The following is a 27,595-nucleotide window of genomic DNA, read 5'->3' as shown; positions in this document are numbered from 1 at the left end:
AACGTTCTCAGCATCTTACAGGAGGTGCCCAATACAACATTAAAACATCAGTCCTACAGCACAAAGAAATTAACTCCTTTTTTAAAGGCTCCATTTGCAAAATGCAACTTAGATATTCTAGTATGAGGGACAACATGGCATTCAAGAACTGACTCCTTCCCCCACAAACCACACACAGGCCTTGTTTACACTGAGCTTTTTCTGAAATATTCCACTGTTGTAACTCCACCAGTGAAAGCAACTAAGTTAGTACTAGGGCAGTACTAATGTAGTGCTGGTGCTTTAAGCAGGTCTATACGATACAGTAGTAAACCTGGAGGTAGCTAGTCTAAATTAGATTTCACACAGTTGCAAGCACCAGTGATACAGCAATGGTGGGTTAACTTGTCAAAAAGTTGAGTGTAGACTCAGCCACAGTTTCTACAGAAGGCCAGAAGATGGTAGGGTGACCAGATGTCTCGATTTTGGGGTCTCTTATATAGGCTCCTATTACCCCCTCACCCCCATCCCGATTTTTCACACTTGCTGTCTGGTCACCCTAGAAGATGGCTACATGATAGGGGAATGCAACTGTGTTACTGCCTTGCATCTTTCTGCATCTCCTGGCTTCTATTTGCATGTGAACTCTTTGCTTCTGCTCTGCTCCACATCATAGAAGAGAAGATAGAGGCCTACATATTTCAATGAACTCTATACACATCTAATAGATGGAGATATTAACTATTCAGTAGATACAGGATAATTGATGTAAAGCGCTATGACACAATACTGGGTTCAGGTCTGGCTTTAAAAAAAAGTGGATTTTTTTTTTTTTTTAAAGACCAAACAGCTTTCCTTGCAGGTTTTATTTGCTGTAAAGAGTATCTACCTCCTCTGCAGTTATGTCCTGAGAAGAGATGTCTGTCCTCTACTTTCCAGTCTGGGTTTAGTGGAAATGTCAAGTTTAGCCTGCTGATTCTTAATTATTAGATAAAACTCTACCTTTTGTAGCTGAAGATGGAGGAAATCACCTGGGATCTCTCCATATTTCTTTCCCCCCTTCAATATTGATGCTCATTCAGGAACAGCAGGTTGATTCAGAGTTATAGGAGCTGCCCCATCTCTCAGACAATACGTCTACCCATTTAGTGGCTGAGCTGATGCCTTCACAGTGCTTCCAGCTTAGGGACAAGAAACTGAAAATGAAACCTAATGTTAACTCCCAGGAAAGTTCTAGCTTCTGTCAGGTCTTCAAAATCAAATTTCTTTCTGATAAGTTTTTATTTTGTCCCCACAGTGGCCAGATTACAACTGCAACTGGCCTACCAAGCAGTAATCTTCCAGTTGACACCAAAGTGGTTTGGACAAGAGGTCTGGTTCCAACAAGACTGTTATCCAGTCAGTAAAAGAACAGCTTTCATCTGCTCGATCTGCCTTTTCAGAGATCTCCATTCACTCTTGCTTTGATTTTTCTTGAAAGGACTGTTATGTCCTTTGTCTTTTTATACTTATTATGAAAAGAGGTACCATGCCCAAAGTCCTTGATGTTGTCCAGTCAGTCACCCAGTCTTGTGGACTTCACTTGAGATTGGTTCAACCTCTTTTCTTCATAGTTGGCAAATTTTCCTGAATAGTATCTAGTCTCTTGTGTACTTTGATCCAACCTCCTGGAGAGCTGAGTCTGTATTCAAACTGGGTAGAGTCCTTCTTGGGAGATTTTGCACAATTTCAGCAGCTTGCCCATAGTTGTGAGCTCTCTCACTAGTGGATCAGAAGATTATGGGTGCAAGTTTATGGATTCATGTCTGATACAGGCAATCCATTGCTAAGGGAGAGCTGCACATTAGAGATGTTGGGCCCATTTCTCTCACTTAGCTGATTCTACACACTAACTCTGTTGACATAAATTGAGTTATTCCTGTTACACAATGCTGTAAGATCAGACTCAGGCCCACGGTCCTTGAGATGAGGCCCATAAGTCGAAGACCCTTCAGAAATACATGACTGGTGACTGTCTAATTTGATCTCATAGCACTATTCAGAAATAGGATGGGTGTCTGATGGGCATACCTTCTTTCAGTAAAACAGGTGCAACTGCCCAAGAATATGGGCAGGTTATTACTTAGAGTGCAATGTTGCCTCTGTTTTTATAGAGATACTAGCAAGGCAAAGACTGTCTACCTGATTACTTTATAATGACAATTTGAAAACCACAGCTTTGAGTTATTAATAATTTAATGTTTTTTCTCCTTTCAGCTTCTGTTCTATATATTTTTCAGTTTTTTGTTATTTTAGTTGTGAGAACCACACACTAACCTATTTGCCATGTGCATCCTTGCATAACTTGAAAAATTGCCTGCTGCGTGTCTGCATGCAAGATCAAAAATTGATCTTTGTTGAAATGTGTGGTTATATCCAGTGTGCACTGGAGGTTAGACTGTGCCTCTAGGTTTGTTTGTTTCTCTCTTGGTTTCTTTCCCATTAAACTTTTTAAATATTTGTTTTCATTCATTTCTCTCCCTCTCTCATATGCACACTTTGTTTCCCCCTGAAATTTTTGATGATAGAATAGAACTGAATCTCTATGGAAAAATAAAATCATAATATCACATTGAATTATTTTTAGATTGCCCACTCCTCTGAAATAAAATGCATTACAATGTATGGTACAATGGGAATTGAAGATGGAAACAGTTGCAGTAAAATAACATTCAGGATGTCATTCAGGAGTAGTACTGTAGGATACAATGGAAGTTTTACCTAAGTAAGAGTAATAGGATTTGGTCCTCCAAATAACACCATAATGTTTTCAAAGTGTTGCATAGCTTTTAGCCTTGCTACTTTTATTACACATCTTTTAGGATGAGATTGGCCACAGCTTTCATTAAAAATAAATAGACCTTAACCTAGGCTAAAAGCTGCATGCTAAACTCATCCCGGGCTAGCATTCATTGGTAGCACTGTTGTGTGATAGCTGCATTGATCTACTGGCTGGTGTATCTACTGAGTGCTGCACAAGGACTGTTTATCCAATGACAACGCTTTAACTTATAGGTGCTTTTAGGTGTAAGACTCACTCCCCTCCAGAAAATATGCACTAAGATGTCAGGTCATATGACCCAGCTACTTCCTTGGCTCACGTTTTATTGGCATGTACTACCAACAAATGAGTAAAAAACCAAAACATAGGGGGTGGGTAGTATCTGTAAGGAAGATGCAAACCCATTTATGTCAAAATCCCTGTCAGAGGTAGATTTGGCAGGAAAAACTGAGCAAGAAATTATTTTCCAATCCCTGTCATGGTCATCTCTAAACCCAGAGTGAGAATCCAGAATAAGCAATGAGACAAAGAATAGCAGGGGGAAAACAGTACCACTGGATGGACCTACCATAAATAAACCAGGTATGGGAGCGACACAACCAGAGTGAAAATTAGTAAAAAACAAACAAACACAAACAAAACCCCAAGGTGTTCCCTATAGGTGGTGAGGGCAGGAAAAAACCCGTTACATCTAAGGGAACCTTATGTCATCCAAGGAAAAACCTAGTCCAGTAGAGTTGCATAATCCCCAATCTTCTGCTGTTCATCTCAGAGTCAGATTAAGACAGAGACACGCTGGGGCCAGTTCTTGGAGTCCCTTGATAAGGCCAGACTCTCAGCTTTCGTTCTTTCTTTCTTGCAAATATAAAAGGGTGAATTAAGTTAGTGTCACCATTACAATTGTTCTTAAATTGACAAAGTAGCTCTTGTAGTCAGTGTGTTGTAGCCATGTCGATCCCAGGATCCTAGCGAGACAAGGTGAGTGAGGTAATATCTTTTATTGGACCAACTTCTGTTGTTTATACAAGAAACCCATGGATCACCACACCTGCCTTCATAGATCCAGTAATCACCCCAAACAAGAAATTTGTCATCTACAGCCAAGTACTTAGAATATGCTCTGAGGAGAAAGTCTGGGATAAACACCTTAACATACTCAAAACTACCTTCACGAGACAAGGACACTCCACTAGAGAAGTAGATTGCATTATGGATTGGGCCACCCAAATACCTGGAGAGAACCTGCTTCAATACAGAAATAAATCTCCCTCCAAACACATACCCCTAGTTGTCATCCGTTACCCCACCCTGGAATCCATACAGGATATCATCAAACAGTTACAACCCATACTTGATAGGGATCCCATCCTGAAAGAAATCTTTCCTGAACCCCCGTTTTCTGGCCTTCAAACAACCCTCTAACCTCTCCAAGCTCATCATCAGAAGCTATTTCCCCACAGACCAGGACATACCAGCTCATAGCGGCACCAGACCCTGTCAGAACAGATGCAAAACCTGCAGACATAACTCCAATTCTACAAAGATCAACACACCCAACAACAAACTTTTCAAGATTCCTGAGCCCTACACATGCCTATCCATAACATGTGGTATACCTCATCCATTGCACTAAATGTCCCAATCATAACTATGTGGGTGAAATCAGATAATTACTACACTCTCAAATGAACTCTCTCAGCAAAATGATAAAAGACAAAAACCTCATATCACTCTTGGGTGAACTCTCTTCACAAAACAGTCACTCTATATCTGACCATATCAGTCTTCATCCTCACAGATAATCTGCACAACACTTTCAAAAAATGAGCCTGGGCGCTTAAATTCATAAAGACACTAAAAATCATGGACTGAACAGAGACTGAATTTATGGATTCTTACAACATTCTATAACCCACTAACCGCCCATCCCAGCTGCCTTTCCCTCCTGTGCCTGGAGGGGTGTTAATGGGCCACTTCACCTTGAATGGCCCTTTGAAATATGTGTTAACTACTTATGCTTAGGGTGACCAGATAGCAATTGTGAAAAAATGGGACGGGGAGTGGGGGGTAATAGGTGCCTATATAAGAAAAAGTCCCCAAAAATGGGACTGTCCCTTTAAAAACAGGACATCTGCTCACCCTACTTATGCTAAACAATCTGTTCCATCTTGTATTTAGCTGTGACACTCTGAGGCCTTGGATACACTCGCGGATTTGAAGCACGAGTGTAGTCGCGCCGCCAGCGCTGCGAGAGCTCTCTCGCAGCGCTGCAAGTACTCCACCTCTCCGAGGGGAATAGCTTGCAGTGCTGCGAGCGAGCAGGTGCTGATTACACTGGCGCTTTACAGCGCTGCGCTTGGGGGGGGGGGTGTTTTTTCACACCGCTGAGCGCAGCAAGTGCAGCGATGTGAATTGCCAGTGTAGCCAAGGCCTAAGTATGTTTCCCAGACCTGAAAAAGAGCTCTGTGTAAACTGTAAAAGTTGTCTCTCTCACCAACAGACGTTGGTCCAATAAAAGATATTACCTCACTCATCTTGTCTGTCTAAAGCAGGGGTGGGCAAACTTTTTGGCCCGAGGGCCACATCTGGGTATGGAAATTGTATGGTGGGCCATGATGCTCACGAAATTGGAGTTGGGGTTTGGGAGGGGGTGAGGGCTCTGGCTGGGGGTGCAGGGTAGGGCGTGCGGGGTAGGGCCAGAAATGAGGAGTTGAGGGGGCCTCTGGGCGGGGGAGTGAGGGCTCCAGCTGGGGTATGGGCTCGGGGGGGGGGCGGGGGATGACGGGTTTGGTGTATGGGAGGGGGCCCGGGGCGGGGCCGGGGGGGTTAGGGGGGGGGGGGGGGGATCGGGGCTGGGGTAGGGGGTTGGGACACAGGAAGGGCTGAGAGCTCCGGCTGGGGGTGCAGGGTTTGGGGTGCATGAGGGTGCTCTGGGCTGGGACTGAGGGGTTCAGAGGGAGGGAGGGGGATGCAGGCTCCAGGCAGTGCTTACCTCAAGCAGCTCCTGGAAGCACTGGCATGCCCCCCCTTTGGCTCCTACACGGAGGCGCTGCCAGGCGGCTCTGCTGCACACTGCCCCATCCATAGATGCAGCCCGTGGTTCCTGGCCAATGGGAGCTGTGGGGCAGCACTTGTGGCGTATGGAGCCGAGGCCCCTGGCTACCCCTACGTGTAAAAGCCGGAAAGGGGACGTGCCACTGCTTCGGGAACCACATGGAGCAGCCCCAGACCCCACTCCCTGGATGGAGCGCTGGAGCGGGGCAAGTCCTAGATCATGCTTCCTGGCTGGAGCGGGGCAAGCTCCAGACCCCACTCCCCAGCAGGAGCTTGAGGGCCGGATTAAAATGGCTGGCAGGCCAGATGCGGCCCGCAGACTGTAGTTTGCCCACCCTAGTAAGGGGACTGTTGTTGTTCTATTGCATAGATAGAATGAATATTGGTTACAGTCCAATTATCAGAATGCATTCTAGTCTGTTCATCATAAACCTATCTTGCTGGCTGCTGTAGAATTTAAATAATAAATTAGGAGTTTTTCAGAGCATCACCCACATACACATGGTACGAGAGTTCTTTTCTTGGTTGATTTCATTTTATTTGTACATGACTCATTCCTGGCAAAATGAGAGAGATTTGTGAGCCTGTAAATTTTTATTTTGATTAAAAGATTTGCATTAAATGATTTATAATTGCAAATAGAGTTTAATATTCCTATAGATCCTTCAGGGAAAACAAACCAATCTTACTTTTTAAAATAGTGTTTCTTTCATACCTGTTACTTTAGATGCCATCTTACTGTCTGAAGTTGGTCTTTATTTAGAGGATGGAAGACCTTTTTTCACTCTTGAGTACACAAGGAATCAATATTGGTACAGTATTGTCATTTTCTCTATAGCAGTTCCTTCGGTGCACAACTGAAAGTCACTGTCCTGCCTCCTCAAGCAATCTTATTTGTTGTTACCAAGAAAACATATTAGTCCAGTGTCCTTATTACAAACTGGGCAGAGGAACTGTGTGCTGAAATAATCTGCAATAAAGTTTCTTTTAGACAAAATTTCCAGCTGTTCTGTCAGAATAACCTGGTATCTTTCAGCATCTGGGCAAAGAAATTCAGTGCTCTATTTATAGCCCTATTGGTCATTATCTATCAAACTCAACTAGAGGCAAAGGACTTGTCAGCATAAACTCATTGTCCTTTTGGTTCAATAAAATTATAATAGCATGATGAAAGGAACATTGCTGGAAAGTGTTTGTATATAAGCATGCAGAACTAACAGGTTTGTGATTGTTCGCATGGATAATGTGCCGATCTCTAGTGCAGGGCTTGCTCCAAACGAGCCACACAATTGAAGATGACAAGAAGTTAGCAGGGTTTGGAGTCTTGCAGTACTGCTGCGTGAGTGGGCGCTACCTTGCCTTTCCTGAATAAACGTCCTGGAGATGGATGAGGAGATAGGTCCTCCAGCTGAGAGGAGAGTCACATACTCAAACATCATCATCAGGCTGGCCAGCAGGGGGACACCGGTACAGCAGTCAGAATCCCCCATCCCCGCTCCCCTGTATAGTTCATCGCGCACCTTTATGATGTGCAGCGACTTCAGGCTGCCTTGAAACAGAGGCCCAACGTTCAGACTCAGGTAGGATGCCAGCCAAGAACAGTGGCACTAACCCTGGGCCACCTGTACCACGAGATGCCAAAGCTGCTAAACAGTTGATTGAACCTCTGACAATGTTTGATCTTTCTGAAACATAGGTCGGAAATTCACTATAATAATCCAGAAAAGTCCAGCAGTATGTAAAATAGACAGCCCTTCGCTTGTATTTTTGCACTAAAATAAAATCGGATGACGGGGTGCTAATGGCTACTGTTCCATACATGACTTAGGTGTTTTTTGGGGGAAAGTTACAAATAATAATTGCAATTTGTTTTATTGCTGTCTATCTGTATGTAGCCTCTGAATATTCAGGAAATTATATTCTCCTTTGGTGGGACTCTGTCCGTTTTGTGTAGAGGATTGCTGAGTAGCTGGCAGCTCTATGCATAGTTATTTAGTTGTGATTTCCTCAGTAAGTTTTCTTTTTACTCGCCCCATATCACCAGGCTAGAACTCATAATCAGCATTTCCAGCCTGATCTCTATTCATTTGTGAAACAGTTTAAAAAGTTAAATTCCGGACCTGATAGTTCTTTAAACCCCAGCTACATTTTTTAGTTTATATTTTATTTAATTTCAGATTGAAACATTTCGTGCAAAGCTTTTCTCTTTGACATTAGTTAACATTTTTGATGAGAATCAACGTTTTAGCTCAGAGAGAATCTATCTGTGAAATTCTCACAGTACTTAAGTTGCTATAATTGGTTTAAATTTTCACTTTTTATTTTAAAATACTTGATTAGGGTTTTTTTTTTTTTTAAATAAGCTTGAATACCCCTTACGTAGCACGGTGAAAGGGCAGTGCAAGAATTGACTAATAGATCTTCCTAATACATACAGCTGCGAGATTGGGCCGGATCCTTCGCCGTGGTAGTTTTCTTACCATTGATTCTCAGGGGGAGCAGGATCAGACTGTGGTAGAGAGAAGAGACGATTTGCCCAAAGCCAGAGGGGCACTGGCAGGCAGAGCGATGGACAGTGCTGTAAACGCTTTTCTGCCCTTTACAACAAACCCCCGGAGGTGGTGGGCTCCCTGGTGGAGATAAAGTAGCTGTTATTTTCCTTTCCTCTGGAAACCGGGACGCTGGAGAGCAGCCCAGGTGTTGTGGGGGAATTAGTTAGCATAGCCACAAGTGGTCTGCAGTGTGCCTTGCGAGGCTTTGACCATGGCTGTGGCTGTCAGGCGGGCTCTGGAGTAGGTGAGGCTCAAGCGTTTTGCAGTGGGACCCTGGAGTACCTGGTCTCTCCCCCCGCTGCTCGCCAATACTGTGTACAGCTCCCCACTTGGGATGAGCCGACTAGGTGGGAATTGCAAACACAAACTGTTTCAGCCGGGAGGGAGAGCTGAGCCATGCGCGGGGCTGCGCGTTGCATAATCCAGTGTCGCTTTGTTTTGGGCTGTGTTGCTTCGCGGCGAGAACTAGAGGCTGGGCGCTGGGACGCGCAGCCCCCTACGGCAGGTCAGAAAAGGGAGCGGGTCCGCTCTGTCCGTCCGTCCTCGGGGCGTGGGGGTGCCGAGGGGACCCCAGCAGTAGCAGGGTCCTGATTTGGCCGCGCTTGGCGGTCCCTTTACACCGCCTCTCTTCCCTACTCTCGTGCCGCCGTGCAGGGTGACGGGGCTGCTGGGGCAGGCTCAGCTGAGCCGCCACTGGCCTTTCCTTTCCTTTTCACGCTGCAGCTGCCGTGTCTCCGGCTCCCGGTGGGGGCGCGGGGGGAATCCAGGTCACATCCAGAGACAGCGACCGGCTCGAGGAGTGACACTGACTCAGGAGTTGGGCACCAGGCGGGGAAGGAGTGTGTGTTTGTGGGGGAGGGGGGAGAGAGAGTACGCCTTAAAACACGATGACACGTTTTATAAGCTAAGGAGTGAAATAGCTGAGAAGGAAACCCTCATCTCTGGGTAAGTGATTTCCTGGCTCTCTCAATCCTCCGTGGGGGAAAAATACAAATATATATTAACAGGGGACATGGACAAGACTTTACGTCGGTGCTTGGCCAAGGGCACAGCTGTAGACAGATGTTACCCAGGCTAAATGGTTGTATTAAGGATATTTTTAGAACCCGAGTCAATTAAGTCTTATTAAATTACAACAGGCTCCCAAGTATTGCAGTCAGGTTTCAAAGGCAGGGAGGTCCCTGTATGAGATTTTAAGATCATATTTCTTAAGTAATAATTTCTTGTTGTGGAGGGAGGGCGTAATAAGAATAGTTTTCATTACCTCGCAGCTACTGTGCTTAGCCTTGATCCGTGGGAAAGGCAACAGCCGCGAGTGTGCCTCTTATACAGTTAATGGTGATTCCCCCCTCCCCCCCTTGGGATTATTTCATCATGGTATATGGTTGTCTTGTTTTTAATATTTAAAGAGGGTGATGGCTCCACACAGCCTGTGTTGAGTTGTTGACAAAATCATCGTAAAATGACTTTGGCATCATTATGGTGCGATGCTGGTACAGAGTGGAAGTTTCCATGATGAGTAAGTTATGTGACAGGGGATTCTAAAGATGTTTGCAGCCACTCATATGAAACGTATTAAGTGATCGGGCAGGGACCAGGCGGTGCATTATTGTGGGTGGGAAAAGCTCATTTAATTGCAGCATCTACATTTTGAATATAAATTATTGCAACAGTTGGCAATTCATGCTAACCAAAGTGTGTTGGGGACTTCTACCCATAATCTCTCTCCGTCTCTCTGTGTGTAGCAGCGTAAATTGTTAATGAAGAACAGGACTATTCTCTCAGCTACATGTAAAAACTTTTTAGTTATTCTCCAGCTTGGGAGAAAAGGAGGGAGAAGAAAAATCAATGATATTAAAAAAAATCTCAAAAGTTTGTTATACTTTGTGTCTACTACAACAGGATTTGAGTTCTGTTTTGTTTGGAAGGAAATAAGGGGATAAAACCCCAACAAAGCTCCCTGGTGTGGAGCAGGAGGCCCTGGAGCCAGAATCTTGTTTGTTAATGGCAGGGTGTGGCTAGTCAAGGTGGCCCTTCTAAAGGTGGGGGTTTCTGCAGGTCAGCCCCATTTCAGGGTTTAACTTTCTGCATTTGGTGTTTCTTTGTTACTATAAAAACAGAGGGGTATGAACAGAAAAGCAGAGTGGATATAAAAGCAAAGACACAGGGTTGAATAAATAGGCTGAGGCTTTGAAAAGGATCTATGAAAGGCTAATGGCATCTTTGTGGAGATCATATACCTCAGTGCTGCATCTAGGTGTCTGGGAGCTCTAATTCCCCCACCCAAGCAGTGTGGTTCTTTAAGTAGGTCCTCCACTGTGAGGGAAAGCGACGGCATGGAAATAGATGGGAATATTATTTTTTCATTCTGATCTGCACTGGGTTGGCAGAGGATTAAGGTGTAGATACATTGTCTCCCTGGGCTTGACCCTCTCCCTGCCTGTATACCAGGACCCCTGGAGCTCCTCGTACAATCTGGAGGAAGACAGGAAATGTTGCTGGAGAGGCAGCTGAACACCTCCACCTATCATTCTGCACAGCATGGGGCAATCTGTGTGCGGAGTGCCCTTTCTACATTCAAATCTAGATGATACAGTTAGGCATATCTCCATATATTAAATTTAGGACCTATCTCATAGAACTGGAAGGGACCTTGAAAGGTCATCAAGTCCAGGCCCCTGCCTTCACTAGCAGGACCAAGTACTATTTTTTGCCCCAGATCCCTAAGTGGCCCCCTCAAGGATTGAACTCACAACCCTGGGTTTAGCAGGCCAATGTTCAAACCACTGCAAATTTGGAAAAACCTTAATTTGTTATGTGCTCTGCCATCAGACCAGGTATTTAAGGACCCACCAAAAATATATTTGTAGATTTCCATAATTTTTTCCTTCTGCCTCCTTTCCTAATTTTGCAAGTGACCACATACCCAAGTCTCTTCCATTTGGGTTCCAATCCCACAAACAGATGTGCTAGCGTAAACGTTTAGGCCCGTGTCAATAGAACTCTGCATGGTTAGAAATATAGTCATCATTATATCTGTTTACTGACTTAACACCTTAGTTTGTATCCTCTTTCAGATAGACTCTTACTTCTGTGTATTCTACAGTGCTAAGTATGTCATGTCATTATGCCATACACAAATGGAGGGAGGAGGGATAGCTCAGTGGTTTGAGCATTGGCCTGCTAAACCCAGGGTTTGTCTTTATTATGCATTCATGCAGCAGACCATATAATAACTCAGTATAAGAATATTTGGTATGTTTTCAAGACTGTTGTTCTATTAGTTGAGTGTTGCCCAAAGGGACATTTTGAATAATAATTATTGAGCTTTACATAAACATGAAAGAGACAGTGTTTGTTTCCATTGCTTATCAGGATTTCTTTATTTTAAGCTGCTTTATGATTAGAGAATAAAATTTAGGTGGAAAGATTGGGGGAAAGAGTCAGTCCTCTTGTTATCCCCTCCAATTTTTTGTTCTATTACCAAGAAGCATCTGACACACTGAATCTTGTCCAATTGCTATTGTAAGAAAAGATGATGGATGCTTTTTAAATAAGTGACTGATTCTGAGCATTCTAATTATAAAGACCTATTTAATTTTATTTTAGTAGCCCACTGTAGATTATTAGGAAATAAGACTGTTCTACAATTACGGGATAAATTAGCTTGCTGTAACCCAATGATGTGGGTGAAATTGCAGGCAACTCATAATATATATCCTCAAGTAACTCTGAATGTATAGTTAGCTACTGTGCAGAGCCTTAATCAATTTCACACACAAAATAAAATCGCTATTATAATATAAGTAGGGTATATGGATGAAAGTAGCCTGATATTTCTGGATCACAAAGTTGTCCTGTGTCCTCAGGTGAATCTAAACCAATACATTAGGGTTTTGTTTTCCATTGGGAGGAGTAAAGGAATCAATTATCCTAAGAGTCAAGCTATGTAAAAGGTAAGTAGAAAGAAGGATGTGAATGTATAGTCAAAATGCAAAACTTCCATTTGTTTCATGAATAAAGAGTAATAGTCTTTGTAGAATCAAGTTGCATGGATGAAATACATTTGTTAAAAAGCATGGATAAAAGATAATTGATTCTGATAGATTGTTAAAAAACTATCTCCATGATTGGTAAGCGACCTTTCAGTGCAGCCCAGATTTTTTTGTAGAAATAAATAAGTGCTATAAATGAACTGTGATACACAGATTTCATTATAGAGCACTTGGTCACGTACAACAATAACTCCATTTGACTTTGTAATATGCTTCAGTGTGAACTTGGTACTTTTAAAAGAGTAGTAATTGAGGAAAGAGGAAAATATTGGTGAACTAGCTTCTAGCTTTGATTTAGAACTGGATCACCAGGGTGAACTATAAGGCAAGTGCAAATTTTTAGATAATTGTATGTACTTAGTTAAGAATTTTAAAGAAGATTTTCACAGGGCACGAGTGTTTCTTTAGGCAAGAGCAGCATCTTGCAACACAATTCCAAACTCCCCCATGTCTTCCTTCTTGACACTTAATAGATTCCAAGGCCAGAAGGAACTATTGTGATAATCTAGTATAATGCGGGCCACAGACTTTCCCCCAAATAATTCCTAGAGCATCTCTCTCGCTCGCTCTCTATTTATTTATTTATTTATCAGTCTTATTTTAAAAATGGTCAGTGATGGAGAATCCATCATGACCCTTGGCAAACTGTTCCCATCGTTAATTACCCTCACTTTTAAAATGTATGCCTTATTTCCAGTCTGAATTTGTCTAGCTTCAAGTTCTAGCCACTGGACTGTGCTATACCTTTCTCTGCTAGATTAAAGAGCCCTATGTAGATTGTAATCAAGTCACCCCTTAATCTTCTCTTTAAGAGAAATAGACTTTTTTGAGTCTTTCGTTATAAGGCATGTTTTCTAATCCTTTAATCATTTCCGTGTCTCTTCTCTGGTCCCTCTCCAATTTATCAACATTCCTCTTGAACTATGGATACCAGAACTGGACACAGTATTCCAGCAGCTGTCATACTAGTGCCAAATATAGAGGTAAAATAACCTCTCTACTCTTACTTGATAGTCTCCTGTGTATGCATCTCAGGATTGCATTAACTCTTTTGGCTCAGTGTCACACTGGGAGCTCATGTTCAGCTGATTATCCAGCACACACCCCCAATCTTTCTTTCAGAGTCACTATTTCCTGGGATGGAGTCCCCTATCTTGTAAGTATTGCTTACATTCCTTGTTGTTAGATGTATAGAGTTCCACTTGGTCATATTAAAATGCATATTGTTTGCTTTGAATCAGTGATCTGTCCCCTTCATTATTTACCTCTCCCCCAGTTTTTGTGTCATCTGCGAACTTTATAAGTGATGATTTTATGTTTTCTTCCAGGTCATTGATAAAAATGTTAAATAGCATAGGGCCGAGAACTGGTCCCTGCAGGACCCGACTGCAAACACAGTGATGATTCTCCATTTACAATTACATTTTGAGACCCATCAATCAATTAGCTAGTTTTTAATCTATTTAATGTACTCCATATTAACTTTATATCATTCTAGCTTTTTAATCAAAATGTTATGCGGTACCAAGGCAAATGCCTTTACAGAAGTATATTACGTCAGCACTATTACCTTTATCAACCAAACTTGTAATCTCATTTAAAAAAAAATGTATCATCTTCGTTTGACAGGCTCTATTTTCTATAAATGCATGTTTATTTGCATTAATTAAATTACCCCTCTTTATCTCACCTGGGATGGATGTCAAACTGAGAAGCTTGTAATTACCTGGGTCATCCTGTTTACCCTTTTTAAAAACTGACACATTAGCTTTCATCCAGTCTTCTGGAACTTCCCCTGTGCTCCAAGACTTATTGAAAATCAACATTAACAGTCCAGCAAGCGCCTCAGCCTTCTCTTTTAAAACTCTTGGGTGCAAATTATCTGGACCTGCTGACTTAAAGATATCTACCTTCAGCAGCTTCTGTTTAACATCATCCAGAGATCCTGGTTGAATGGAAAGAGTGTTATCACCATCTGTTTTTATTTCCCGAAGTACAGAACAGAAATATTAATTGAACACTTCTGCCTTTTCTGCATCATCATTGATAATTCTACCATTTCCATCTAGTAGTGGATCAATACTATTGTCAAGCCTTACTTTTGCCTTCCCTCTTTACAGCTGTAGAATACTCCTGGACTCTGTGCTTTTTCTCCTCCCACATCTTCTATATCTACAAATCTGTGTATCTCCACTTTTGCTGTCCCTGCATCTTGTCCTCCTTAGTATGTTACTGATTTTACCGCGACTCTGCTGCTATCCAATGAATTTACAGTATCTCTTCTTGCCTAGATTATGCTAACTCCTTTCTCTCTAGTTTATTCAAGCCAGTTCTCCAGACATCAGACTGTGCTGAAGGCTGCTTATCTTCTTAGTCATACAAAGAAGTGTGACATTATCACGCCTGTCTTAAAATAATTCTTCCAACTCTTCATTCATTTTAGGATCTAGTTCAAAATTTAAAACTATCCATGGATTTGTTCCAGCTTACTTCACAGATCTCTGCTTATCTAGTGTTCACTTCCCCTCTGGCCCTTCATATGATGTGACCACTCTTACTTCGAGAGCCTTCTCCCCTGCAATTCTTGCCATTGGGGATAGCTTTCATGCAGCCCCCTGCTTCCTTGATTTACCATTTGTTTCAAGTTTCATCTGAAAAACATCTTCCTTCCCTGACCCATCATTTCACGTTCCCTCTGCTTTAATTTTTTAAATGTTGACACTAAAGTTTTGGGGATACAGTTTGTATGAAAGCTGCTACTTAAATAAATTTTTATTGTATTCTATGTAGGTTCTTATACTGTACTCACCACGATAGTATCGGAGCACCTTCCAGGAGTGTGTTAAGCAGCATGACTACACATCTGTCATGTTGTTTGTTCTCTCAACCTTTCCTCGTAGGGAGAAGCATGTGTGATAGGGTATCTTAGATTGGTAGTGTGTGGGGTTTTTGTTTTTTTAAATATCAATATGCCTATTGCTATATGTTTATGGTAGAGAAGACAAGGTCAAATAAATGTGTTTTGCACTTGGAGCGGAAAGTGATGAAGTTTGTTGTGGTCCTTTTATTCCTGGGGGAGTTCATTTCAGAGTCTTGGACTACCCCTGTGGAGAGTTCTGTCTCTCACACAAACAAACTTATTCTTCTTGTAGTGAATTCCATTGTGCCAGAGGAGTGTAGTTGTCGACTGTGGTTTTTGTGCCAGAACTTTAGATGAGCTTTTAGCTATCCTGTGCTCTAGCCATGGAGTGCTTTGAAGAAAAGGACTGAAATCTTGAACTTGATTCAAAATTCTATGGGAAGCCAGCATAGAGAGCAGAGGATGGGTTTGATATGTTCATGGGAGCCTCAGTTGCTGAGGAGACTTGCTGCAGCATTCTGTACTACTTAGAGCCGAATGCTTCAGGCCCAGGTATATTGCATTGCTGTAATCCAGCCGAGAGGTGACAAAAGCATGCTAACTGAGGCCAAGTCTTCATTCACCAGAATGGGATGGGGTTTTCTAGCCAAATGGATTTGGTAGAAAGCAGCATTTGCGAGTAGCGCTATGTGGCAGCTTAGCATCAGCAAGGAATCCAAGAGTACTCCTAGACTATGGATGGAATTGACCAATTGTGGATGTGTTCTTCAACCAATGGAGACTGTACTGTGGCTGCAAACTCTTCAAAGCACTTTCCTATGCCTACCAGCATCATCTGTCTTGTTTGGGTTCAGCTTCCGCCAGGTGTTCCTCATCCATGAGCTGATCTCATCCAAGCACTGGACCATTTTGGTGGTAGTGGTGTGGTTGTATGTGGTAAAGAATATAGAGTAGCTTACCATCTGCATGCTGCTGGTGCTTGAGTTCATGTTGTCTGATCAATTCACCTAGTGGTTGCATGTAGATATTAAAAAGGAATAGAGAGAGAATTGATCCATGTGGAACTCCACAAGTGAGGGGTAGAGGTGCAATTTCCTTATCACTACTCGTTGGATGCATCCTTCCAGGAAGGACTCAAACCATGTTCGCTCATTACCCGAGATTCCTGCCACCTCTCTTGGGTAAGACAGTAGAATCTTGTGATGAATAGTGCAGAATGCTACAGGAGGATGAGAAATGATGTCTGTGCTCTATCCATTGACAAATGGAGATCATCCATCAGCAGCACTAAGGCAGTTTCAGTTTTGTGTCCTGGCCTGAGTCCAGATTGTGCTGTGTCTAGAATGTCAGCTTCGATAAGCTGAGTTTGTAACTGGCTGCTGTACTAGATTCTCTGTTAATTTGCACAGGAATGGGAGGTTTTACACTGGTGATAGTTGGCTAGAACTGAAAGGTCCAGGGTAGGTTTCGCCAGTGTTACTTCAACTATTGCACACTCAGGCACTCAAAAGTTAGGCAATGCCAGATTCAGGTTGTCTTTGTAACCTTATTATTGATGATGATGATTATTACTATTATTTCTTTGTATTTCTCTAGCACCTAGGATCCCCAGGCATGGATCAAGAGAACGTTGTGCTAGGCACTGTACAAACAGAACAAAAAGACAGTCCCTGCCCCAAAGAGCTTACAATCTATGTATAAGATGAGAAACAACAGATGGATGCAGACAGACTGACGGGGAATACAAGGAAACAATGAGACAATACTGCTGTGGCCTCAGCACACCAGTAGCCTAACTGTTGTCAAGTTTTTTGTAGTCATCATGGTTTTAAGGAGGGATTTGAAAGATAATGAGAGAGTTTTGCTGATATTTCTGGGAGGTTCTCCCAGGCCTGGAGAGCAGCATGGCAGAAAGGACAAAGCACATTGTTTGAAAATGTAACACGTGGACAGTGGAGGCTGCCATTAGGGGCTGATTAAAGGAGGGAGTTGACCTTTGGATATTGAATGAGAGATGATAGGTAGGGAGGGGATAGGTCATGAAGGGACTTGAGCGTGAACACAATTATGAGTGCACATGCACTCTGATAGTCTTTAATTGCAGAATCATACTATTTTTCCACAGGACATCTGCCTCATTCAGTGCACAGGATAGACAGTGCTCACGTAATGAGCAGCTGTTCAATATTTTGTTTTCTCCTCATTGTTCAATGCGTGGCCTCAGGCCTTATTTACTGTACACTAGTCAAACCCTGCTCTGAAGAAATTAATTTATTTCCTCGTGGACTTTTCTATGGTTCTCATCTATAGTATATACTATAATATATATATTACTATAGTAACTGAGTGCTTCACAAACATTAACTAATTTATCTTTACAACATTCCTGGGAGGTGGGGATGGGGCAGTACCCCCGCATTTACATATGTGGAGCAGAGGCACGGAAATTAAGGTCAGAAGTGCCCACTAATTTGCGGGTTTAGATTTGAGATTGTTAGGACCAGATTTTTCAGAGTTCCTAGCATTATGTAGCACTTTATATATTCAAGCAGAGCTCCCATTAATTTCTATTACAACTGTGAGCACTTCTGCAAATCAGACCCCAAGTTATCATGTTAGGCACCCAGACAACGAGGAATACACAACTAGTGATTGCTGTGACAAGTTTGGCTTAAGTGACTTGACTAGCATCACACAGGAACTCTGTAGCAGAGGCGGGGATAGATTCCAGTTCTTCAGGATAGTATTCAACTGCCTTATCCATGAGACCATCCTTTCTCTTCCTGAAAACCCTTGCCTCATTCAGTACACAGCTATAAACTTCTGCAGTAACTGAGGCAGTGGTCCTACAGACAACAGGCTCCTTCACTATACAACCCTCGGAAAACTCCAGAGGTAGGGATGGAAAGCCTGAGTGGAGTCTGGGACTGTGTAAGCAAAGAAAATGGGACTGGAACAAGGAGCCAGGGGTGGGGAAGGAACAAGGACAGGTTGCAGGGAACAGGGCAGAAAGGTTTTTATGGACACAGTCACTGACAACAGAGGAATGGTGAGATGCGGTAATCTTGGATTACATTTCAGGCTCTGGAGGGGAATGTGTTCTAACATGCACAGACTCTTCTCTCTGTTCCACACAAGCTTGGCCCTTTTTGCCCTGGCCCTTTTAACCTATCCTTGTTCCTTCCCCACTACCGACTCCATGTTCCAGTCCCATTTTCCTTGCCTACACAGTCCCAGACTCCACTCGGGCTTCTCATCCCTGCCTCTATCAGTGGACTTACTGAGTTTATACTAATATAACAGAGAGCAAAAGTTACCACATCACATTATGAAAAATGTTTTTCAATTTTAAAGTATGTTAGGATTGAATGAAAGGGAGACAAATCAAGAGGAGGCAGTTTAGGAGACAAAACACTTTGAATGCCATATAATGGAAGTGTTTGTGTTTAAAAGGTGTGCTGTAAAAAGTAATAGAATTTGTGTAATTTATCAAGTAACTTACCATAATTTACTTTATAAAAGTTTGATATGTTAAAATACATGTTATTTGTGTGTAATAAATTGTCAATTAGATATGTAAACAGGTGTTTGATTTTTAAATTACCTACAGAGCATTAGAATTCAAAACACATCCTTGTGTTTCTTAACCAATATGGGAGTGTTCCTATGTTGGAAAGACTAATTTTGTTCCCAACAATCACGGCAGTAAAATTTAAATAAATGAATTGATGGTGCAAGAAAGGTATTTAAAATAAGCAACCGTCACAGCTCCAGACCTATCAGATCAAACCTATAATCTGGGTGCCATACATTTTTGCTTTCTAATGGGTTTCCCAATGCATCTTGTTTTATCCAATCTGTTTCTTTAGTCCCAGTTCCTGCGAGTTGCTTTGCATGGGTGGAACACCCCACATCTGTGCACAGTTCCATTGAAGTCAGTGGTGCTCTAGTGGGCACGGGGTGCACTGGGGGTGCACCAGCATGGAGCAGTGTGCAGGATCATGGCCTTACATTGAGAGCACAGCAGGCCAAGGTGTTGTCTTTATTTCTTGTCCTGTACAGTATCAAGCAAACCAGTGATTAAAAAATAATAATATTGAGTTCCTGCAGTGTTAGCTGTATGTCTACCTACTCTTAAAAAAAAAAAAAAAAAGTTTGCAAATTAGATTCTGAAAACTCAGACCTTAAAGTAAGTGTGTGTGTGTGTGTGTGTATATACGTTTTTTTCTAAGCTCTAAAACCTAAACTTGATGAGAATAGCATCCATGAAGAATTTGAGAGCTCTATCACTGCAGACATTTTCAAGCTAACAATACGACTGAAATTGACCGACACCTCTATGGAAAACAAGAGCAGTGATTCCAGTTTCACAACGTGTGTGATGATGTGGAAGAAGTGCTATGTGGATAAAGGTGGGAGGAAAATTGCACAGTGATATGTGACTAATGCAAGGCTCACCTGTCTTCCCACCTGGGTAGCAGGGTTAATCAGGGAAGACAGGTTGTTGTGCCAGAGCATGATACAGTATAGTTGAGAAGCTTATTCATGTTGCATCTTTGGAGGATTTGGAGCCTGTCTGAAGTGGGAAAGTCTTTTAGGAATCTTGTTTGATTTATGCCTTTTTGATAGATTTTCAAATGGATTTTTTAAAATTTAGAGCTTTATGATTGAGCCTAGAAAACGTAATAGGGACACATGGAAATAAAGCAATAGCAGTGTTAATCCCTCCCTTGACAATATTAGAATGGCATTCTTGAGCTCCCAAGACGATGTGTGATGGATAAATGCCAACTGACTTTGAGCTATCACTTAGCTTCTCTGATTATAAATAGTTGGAAGATAATTTCTTCAAGCAAGTTCCTAATAATGCTATTAATAACAATAAATAATCATTCTAGTGACTTAGAGGTGAACTTATTCTCATTTCAATGCTAAAAATCAGTTAGAGTAAATATTTAAAAGGACAGCGTGAATTTAAATGTGGCCCAAAATTGAAATATTGGGAGAAAATAGTTTTTAAATGCTTCCAATACCAATTTTTAAAATTCATTTGAAAATAATTGGTTTTAAACAAAAACATTTCCAAGCAATGTTAGAAACGCAAACAATGCTGCACTGATGCAGTGAATTTCACTTTCGGGTTAAGTGCAAGTGAAACTCGGTTCACAGGATACCTCTACACTATGCATCCCTGGCATCATAGGTGTGTAGGGTATGTGTAGCTACACAGAGCAGTGAAAAGCAAGCTGTCTGCACTGTGGTGTGCAGCTATACGTCCGTGAAAGGCCCTGGTAGGGAGGAGGCCGCAGGGAAAGGCTAAGCTGGGGGACTAGTGCAGGCACTGTGGATGGGATGGGAAGGCATGGTTAAGTGAGTAGAGGGCCGTGTATGGTATGCCCACACCATTCAGGTATGCCATTATTGTACTTGCCTAACCCTTGCATCACTGCCTACACGGGTATGTCATAGCCAGGTATATACTCCACACTGCCAAAAGAAGCATGGAGTGGAGACGTACTCACTGGTTTTTATTGTTTGAGCTGGGATAAATAGGGGAGGGATAGAAAGGACATACAGAGCAAAAATAGTAACAAATTGCCTGTTGACAGTCACTGATGCTTAACAATTTTAAGGGGTTATCAGTATTGCAGGTCAAGTTATTTGTTCTCACCTATTTTTAAGATGATAGTGTCATTTTACTTAGATTATAAATTGTAAATTGACAATGTCCTTTTAATAATAATCTAGATGGGTTAATTAGGATTTTTTTTTGCCAAGATGATGTATAGACAAGTGTAGCATTAGTTATTTAATCATGACAAAGAAGAGTTAAATGTTTGGATTAAATTGAAATTGTTTGAGTAAACTGTGTCTTCTAAGTATTTGCTCAGTGGCTAGCACAAAGGGGCCCTAATTGTGGCAGGCGGCGTACTATGGTAATATAAATATTTATTAGTAGTAATTCCTCCTCCCCCACAAAAGAAATTGTGCTGACTTAATTTTATAGATTTGCCAAGTACTTTTCATAGCATTCATTTTAATAACAAACCATTGCTATGTTTTAAACTGAGATAGCTTTTGCCATCATTTGGCCCAACAACAGATATGTTTGTCAATCTACTTCTTTACCTGACTCAAATACAACTTTTTTTGCTATGCAGTTTTCTTTACCCCCTCAAAATTAGAATATAGTTTTTGATCAGCCAACCCATGTTTTGATCTTTCACCCATGTTTTGGACTTGATTCCTATTTCAAGTGACCTGCCACTGTATCATGCCAACACAGTAGCTGTTTTTACAAAATAGAGGACTACTAAGCCTAAAATATTGACAATGGAACTGAGATTTATGCACATGTTTGTTTTGAACAACTTCTTGGTCCTCCACAGACTTTTAATGTGCCATTTGTTACTGCTGTAATATGGAAATTTAGTTAATTTTTTTCCCCATGTCATTTGTAACTAAGTGACACATAATGTCTCTTGTGAACCCTTGAATTTTAGTTAATTGGTCATGCTGGTATTTCAAGGAAATAATTGAGTTCTTTTCTTTTGATGCACATTAATATTTTCTAGTCAACATTATGAAAATTCTACAAATGTAGCATATGATCACCAGTAATACAGTATTTTTAAATGATTGTTGTATTTGGTACATTACATATACTTATCTTTATGTATTGAGCACCTGATAACATTGCATCATCTTATCTTTCAGTTTCTATATTCTTCAGAGATTATGCTTTTGTTTGATTCGATAATCTTTATTTTCTTCCCAAAATAAATAATTGTTAGCTATTTTTGTTTGTCTATATATTATATACACATCTTTTTTGCTCTCACAATACCCATGACTTAAGGAATGCTTGTTCAGTTTGATTTAAATATAAAATTCAGGCATGTTTAGCTATCTGGGCTAGATTTTCCATTACAGAGCAGCTGCTTGGCATTGGTTGCATTGCTGGCAAAATTTGTTCTGAGCATTGTTTAACAATGCAGGAGAGAACAAGTATTTGGCCTGAACAGAGATACTAAATTGGAGGGAGAAAATTGGAACCAGTAAAGCAGAAGTAGCTTAAGGGTAATAGTAGAAAGCAAGTGTGAAAAATCGGGACAAGGGGTGAGGGGTAATAGCACTTTATATAAGACAAAGCCCCAAATATTGGGACATCTGGTCACCCTAAAAGCAAGTTAGACCATGCTTTGTAATATGGTACACTGACTTTTTTGCTGGTATAACATGACTGTATACAATACTGCACAGGGATGTTATAGTCAGTCTCTATCTCCGTCCCTCTTTCTATGGCCCTGATGTGACCAGTCTTAGAAATGTACTTTCTGCATTCTGAAAAGTTACAAAAATAAGGAGACTGGAGAGAATGACATGAGGAGAGACTATAGAGAAGTATATACATAGCTACTGGTGAGGGGAAGAGAGGGCAACATAATTATCTGCAAATATTTGAAAGGAACAACACTCAAGGAGGGAAAGGAATTATTCAGCATAATAAAGGTTGATATTAATAGCAGTAATAGGATGAAATTAAGAAAGGGGGAAATCTAGTCTGAATGCTAGGAAAATCTTCATGAGAGTGAGATCTACTAAGCTGTGGAAGAGGCTTCTAAGAGAAGAGATGGAAAACATTTAAATCTAGACTGAACAAAACACCTGCAACCAGAGAATATGGAATGAGATTACACTGGCCTGGAGGTGGGCTAGATAATCTAGCAGGCCTCTTCCATCACTGACTTCTCTGCCTCCACCAAACAGGTGGCTCTTTAAGAAATATGGTTTGAACTTTAAAACATGCCCAGAGGAGAATCCTCTTCGATATAATGGCATTGTAGCATTGTGGCAATGAGGCCTCTATCTCAAAAGACTTATTTAAAGGGGGGGAAAAGCGGGGAGGAATATTAACATTTAAATAATTTTAACTTTCCTATTTAAAAATATATTTTGAGTTCTCTTAACATTACAATACAAAAAAGCCAACAGGGATCTAATCTAGTTTGTTTATATATAAAGACCTAAATTTTCAAAACTGACCAGAGATATTGGGTGCCTCCATTTTTTGTTGCCCAACTTGAGGCCTTCAGGGGGTCTGAGGTTTCAGGGGGCAGCTGCTCAGCATTTTCAAAAAAGCGAGCTCCTCTAAGATACCTCCAGCTGGATACCCCAAACCACCAGTCATGTTAGACGCTATAGCCTACTTTTTCTAATCACTGTTGTATCTGAGTACCAATGCTTGAGTGGTATAGAAATATCATCTATCTAATTAGGTATTTCTACATTGTTTATACAATTATGATAAACATGGTATGTAGAGATTTAAAAACAGCTGTGTATTACTTAGGTTCTGATTACTGCAAGGTCTGAGGCCCAAAGTGTTATCTCATCAACTTTTACAAGATGACACTAGTGGAATTTAGAAGGGAATGTTAGGATCACATGAAGTTGTTTCTCCCTTGATCAGATGTTGACTTGATCAAATATGTCCCCTGTAATAGCCATATAAACATCCCTTTTTGTTGTTTATGTTCCAAGTTTCACATTGTTTTTCAACTGACTCTTTAAAAGACTGTCATTACGTGTTGAAATGAGAGGAAGGAAATGCAGTGATTAACATCATGTGAAATGTTCCAGAAAGTTTTTAAACCTCATTAAATACTCTAAATTCCACCTTATTTCCCCACCAAAAAATCAGTATTATATTTTTAACTGAAACAGCAGAGTTCTATATAGGAAACTGATTGCCTGATCCAAAGTCCACTGAAGTGATTGGAAAAAACCCCAACGCTGTTGACTTGATGAACTTTGGATCAAGCCCCAAACAATGAGTGAAATGTCTCCCTGTTACCTTCCATAATATTCATACTGTGACCTGAGTAGATAGGACTAGATTCTGCCTGGCCCATACATGGTTAGAGCTGGGGAAGGAGTAACAAAGAGACTCCTTCTCTACCATAAGGTAAGGATCAGCCACAGATGCAATTCCTGGGCTTAGTGGAGCACACAGACTGAAAGGCCTGATTCAGTTCTTGTTGAAGTCAATGGGAGCCATTTCATTAACTAGAGCGAGGGCCGGAGTGGACATTGGGTGTTCCCCTGAGGCAGTATTCCTTTTTCAAACAAGGACAGGCCTTTACTCTGGCCTTTGTGAAGTTTGCACAATCTATCCCATACTGATATCAAACAGTGTAAAACAGTTGTACTAATTAACTTGTGGCTGGGGACCAAAGGTGAGTCTTGAGGCCAGGAACATAGCTGACTGAAATTTCTGACCCTCTTCTCCATCTAAATTCAACCTTTTTTGGCAAAAATATATATATTTTTTTAATATAAAAAAAACAAAATATTTCATTTAAAAATGTTGTATTTATAGAAAATTTCCAATGAAACTTTAATTAAAAAGGAGTCTTTTTGTTTTTCTTCTATGTCTGTTTTTTTAGTTTGGGAGTTTTTTGGATTGCCATATTTACTTACTCAGCTTAGCCACATGGTGGGGGGTTTTCAAATTATTTCCATTTTTGAAATGAAAAGGAATTAGTTGTAAAAAAAATTTTTGATTTCAAAAGCAAGAAAACAAAATAGTTTAAAAAGAAATTCTTAGGTAAAGTTGAAAAAACAGAAAAAAGTACCGCTGTGTAACAGAGCAAAAAATCTGAATTGCCATAATTTCCCCTCTGTTTTCCTGCCTGCTCTATATCACAACTGGAGACCAGTCTATTTTTGTGAGACATTATCTCCTATACCGAGGTGACTCCACTACAATATACTTAAACATTTCGGTATTAAAGTTTCTATTAACCTTATAAAGCTTGCTCTGCTGCTTTAGTTTGTGTTGTTTCACTTTCTCTCATTTCTTCCCCCCATTTCTTGTTGCTTTTCCTTGCAATCTCACTTTTTACCTTTATCTGTCTTTAAGAATTTGAAATACACCTCTACCTTGATATAACGCTACCCGATATAACACAAATTCAGATATAACGTGGTAAAGCAGTGCTCCGGGGGGCGGGGCTGCGCACTTCGGTGGATCAAAGCAAGTTCGATATAACGCGGTTTCACCTATAACATGGTAAGATTTTTTTTGGCTCCCGAGGACAGCGTTATATCGAGGCAGAGGTGTATTATCAGAGGTGTATTACAGAGGTGTATTTACCCTCTGTAAATATCAGAATTTGATTATTCTCCCCCCCACACACACACACACTTGTAAACCTGTAATTTCTTCAACTACTGTTTCAGAATTAGAGATGTGATAAATCCCTGACTCCGTTTAAGGTCCCAGTTCTGCATCTAAATCCACTAGTGTGAAATCCATTGACTCCAGGTGGAACTCCAGATGACTGCAGGGGTCTGCACTGGTGGATCCCACAATTTATACACAAATCTATTCACGTTTTAAATAGCATTTGGAGTTGCTGACTCAGGCTAAAAATCAACATGAAATAGGAATAATATATAAAATGGACTTTTTAAAATAACAATACTCGGCTCTTCATCCATAGATCTCAAAATGCATTGTTTAAAAACAAAAAAACAAAACAAGGTTGTTATCCTAATTTAACAGACAGAGAAACTGAGTGGTGGTGTGGTTAAGTGACTGCCCAAGGTCGCATAGCAGCTCAGTGGCAGCGTCAGAAACAGACTCCATAACTCCTTATTACCAGACAAGAGTCTTATCTGCTGGACTGCACTCCTTCCTTAATATGGGCAATATATAAACTTAATCAAAATTCTATTCAGTATGGCCAATAATTTCAAGAATGACCATGGGTATTTAGTGCCTGTCTTTTTGGAAGGCCAATCTGATTTTCAGAAGATGGCTGCTGAGTACTTCCTAAAAAGTCTGTCTCCCCACATAAGGTACCTGAAGTTGAGCATCCAAAAATTGAAGTACCCAATATCATAGTCACTTAAAAAAAAAATCTTAACCTATATGTTAGTACATTAATTACATAAAAATGCCAAATGAATGATAGAACAAACTAGTATAATACAGTAATCTTTAGGGCAAGCCTTTTTTTTTTTTTTAAACCAGCCAAACAAGCAAGGCTATGGCTATGTACATATAACTCTACTGACTTCTGTGAAAGTTGCATTCTTGTACACCGTAGAATTTGGTGTACAGTCTTTGGCAAAAAACATGCATTTAATTACCCCCCCCCCCCACCCCATCTTGCCATTCCAATAGTTTGATGCAGTCTAAATATCTTTACTATTGAAGCTGGTCTGAAGTTCCCTTTGAACTCATCAGCTACTTTCACTCATTTTGGTGGCATGGGTTAGGGGGACTGTGGCCTGTAGTGACTTCTCCTTTTGAGTTTTGCTCAGTTGAATTGAGGATAATTAAGCATGCTAAAAATAGGCCCTGTTATTTCATAGAATGGTAGGACTAGAAGGGACCTCGAGAGGTCTTCTAGTCCAGTCTCCTGCACTCAAGGCAGAACTAGGTATTATTCAGACCAGTGGTCTCCAACCTTTTTACGCACAAGATCACTTTTTGTATTAAAGATCAACCCAGGATCTACCCCGACCCTTCCTGGAGGCCCCACCCCGCTCCCTCCATTCCCTCTCCCTCAGTTGCTCACTCCCCCCCACACACAAACACTCACTTTCACCAGGCTGGGGCAGGGGGTTGGGGTATGGGAGGGGTTCAGAATATGGGAGGGGGCTCCAGGCTGAGCCTGGGGCATGGGGTTGGGGTGCAAGCTCTGGGAGGGAGTTTGGGTGCAGGAGGGAGCTCTGGGCTGGGGTAGGGGATTGAGGTGCAGGAGAGGGTGAGAGGTGTGGGCCCTGGGAGGGAGTTTGGTGCAGGAGGGGGGTCTGGGCTGGGGCAGGGGTTGGGGTGTAAGAAGGGGTGCCAAGCACAGGCTCTGGCTGGGAGACGCTTATGACAGGTGGCTCCCGGTCGGCGGCACAGCGGGGCTCAGGCAGACTGCCTGCCATGGCCCCACGCTGCTCCCGGAAGCGGCTGGCTGCTGGCATGTCTCTGCAGCCCTTGGGGGAGAGGGTGGCAGCGGGTCTCAATGCACTGCCTGTGCCCACAAGAGTCGCCCCCGCAGCTCCCATTGGTGGGTCCACAGCCAATAGGAGCTGCAGGGATGGTGCTGGGGGCGGGGTAGCACACAGAGCTGCCTCACCCTCACCCCTCCTCCGAGGGGCCACAGAGAAATGCCAGCAGCCAGCTGTTTCCAGAAGCAGCATGAGGCCATGGCAGGCACCCTGCCTGAGCCCCGGTGTACTGCTGGCCGAGGAGATCATGATCGACTGG

At 41.7% G+C, this 27,595-nt stretch overlaps 1 protein-coding gene across 8 annotated transcripts in view; it reads left to right on the top strand.

Moving 5' to 3' along the window:
• The window catches only part of THRB (thyroid hormone receptor beta), a 260,055-nt gene that overhangs the window by 14,036 nt on the left and 218,424 nt on the right, over positions 1 to 27,595 (top strand). For 3 of the 8 annotated variants that reach the window (XM_034760788.1, XM_034760789.1, XM_034760786.1), the window contains exon 1: positions 8,843 to 9,351. The exons of 3 other annotated variants lie outside the window; for them this stretch is intronic. The gene's annotated coding sequence lies outside the window, so the exon portion shown is untranslated. Of the gene's footprint in view, positions 1 to 8,842; positions 9,352 to 27,595 lie in introns of those variants that run through there. 2 more of the 8 variants (XM_034760792.1, XM_034760793.1) reach the window with 2 other exon arrangements.

The sequence above is a fragment of the Trachemys scripta genome, chromosome 2 (assembly GCF_013100865.1).
Source record: "Trachemys scripta elegans isolate TJP31775 chromosome 2, CAS_Tse_1.0, whole genome shotgun sequence".
NCBI lineage: Eukaryota > Metazoa > Chordata > Testudines > Emydidae > Trachemys > Trachemys scripta.
This window is presented reverse-complemented; position numbering and strand designations above follow the sequence as displayed.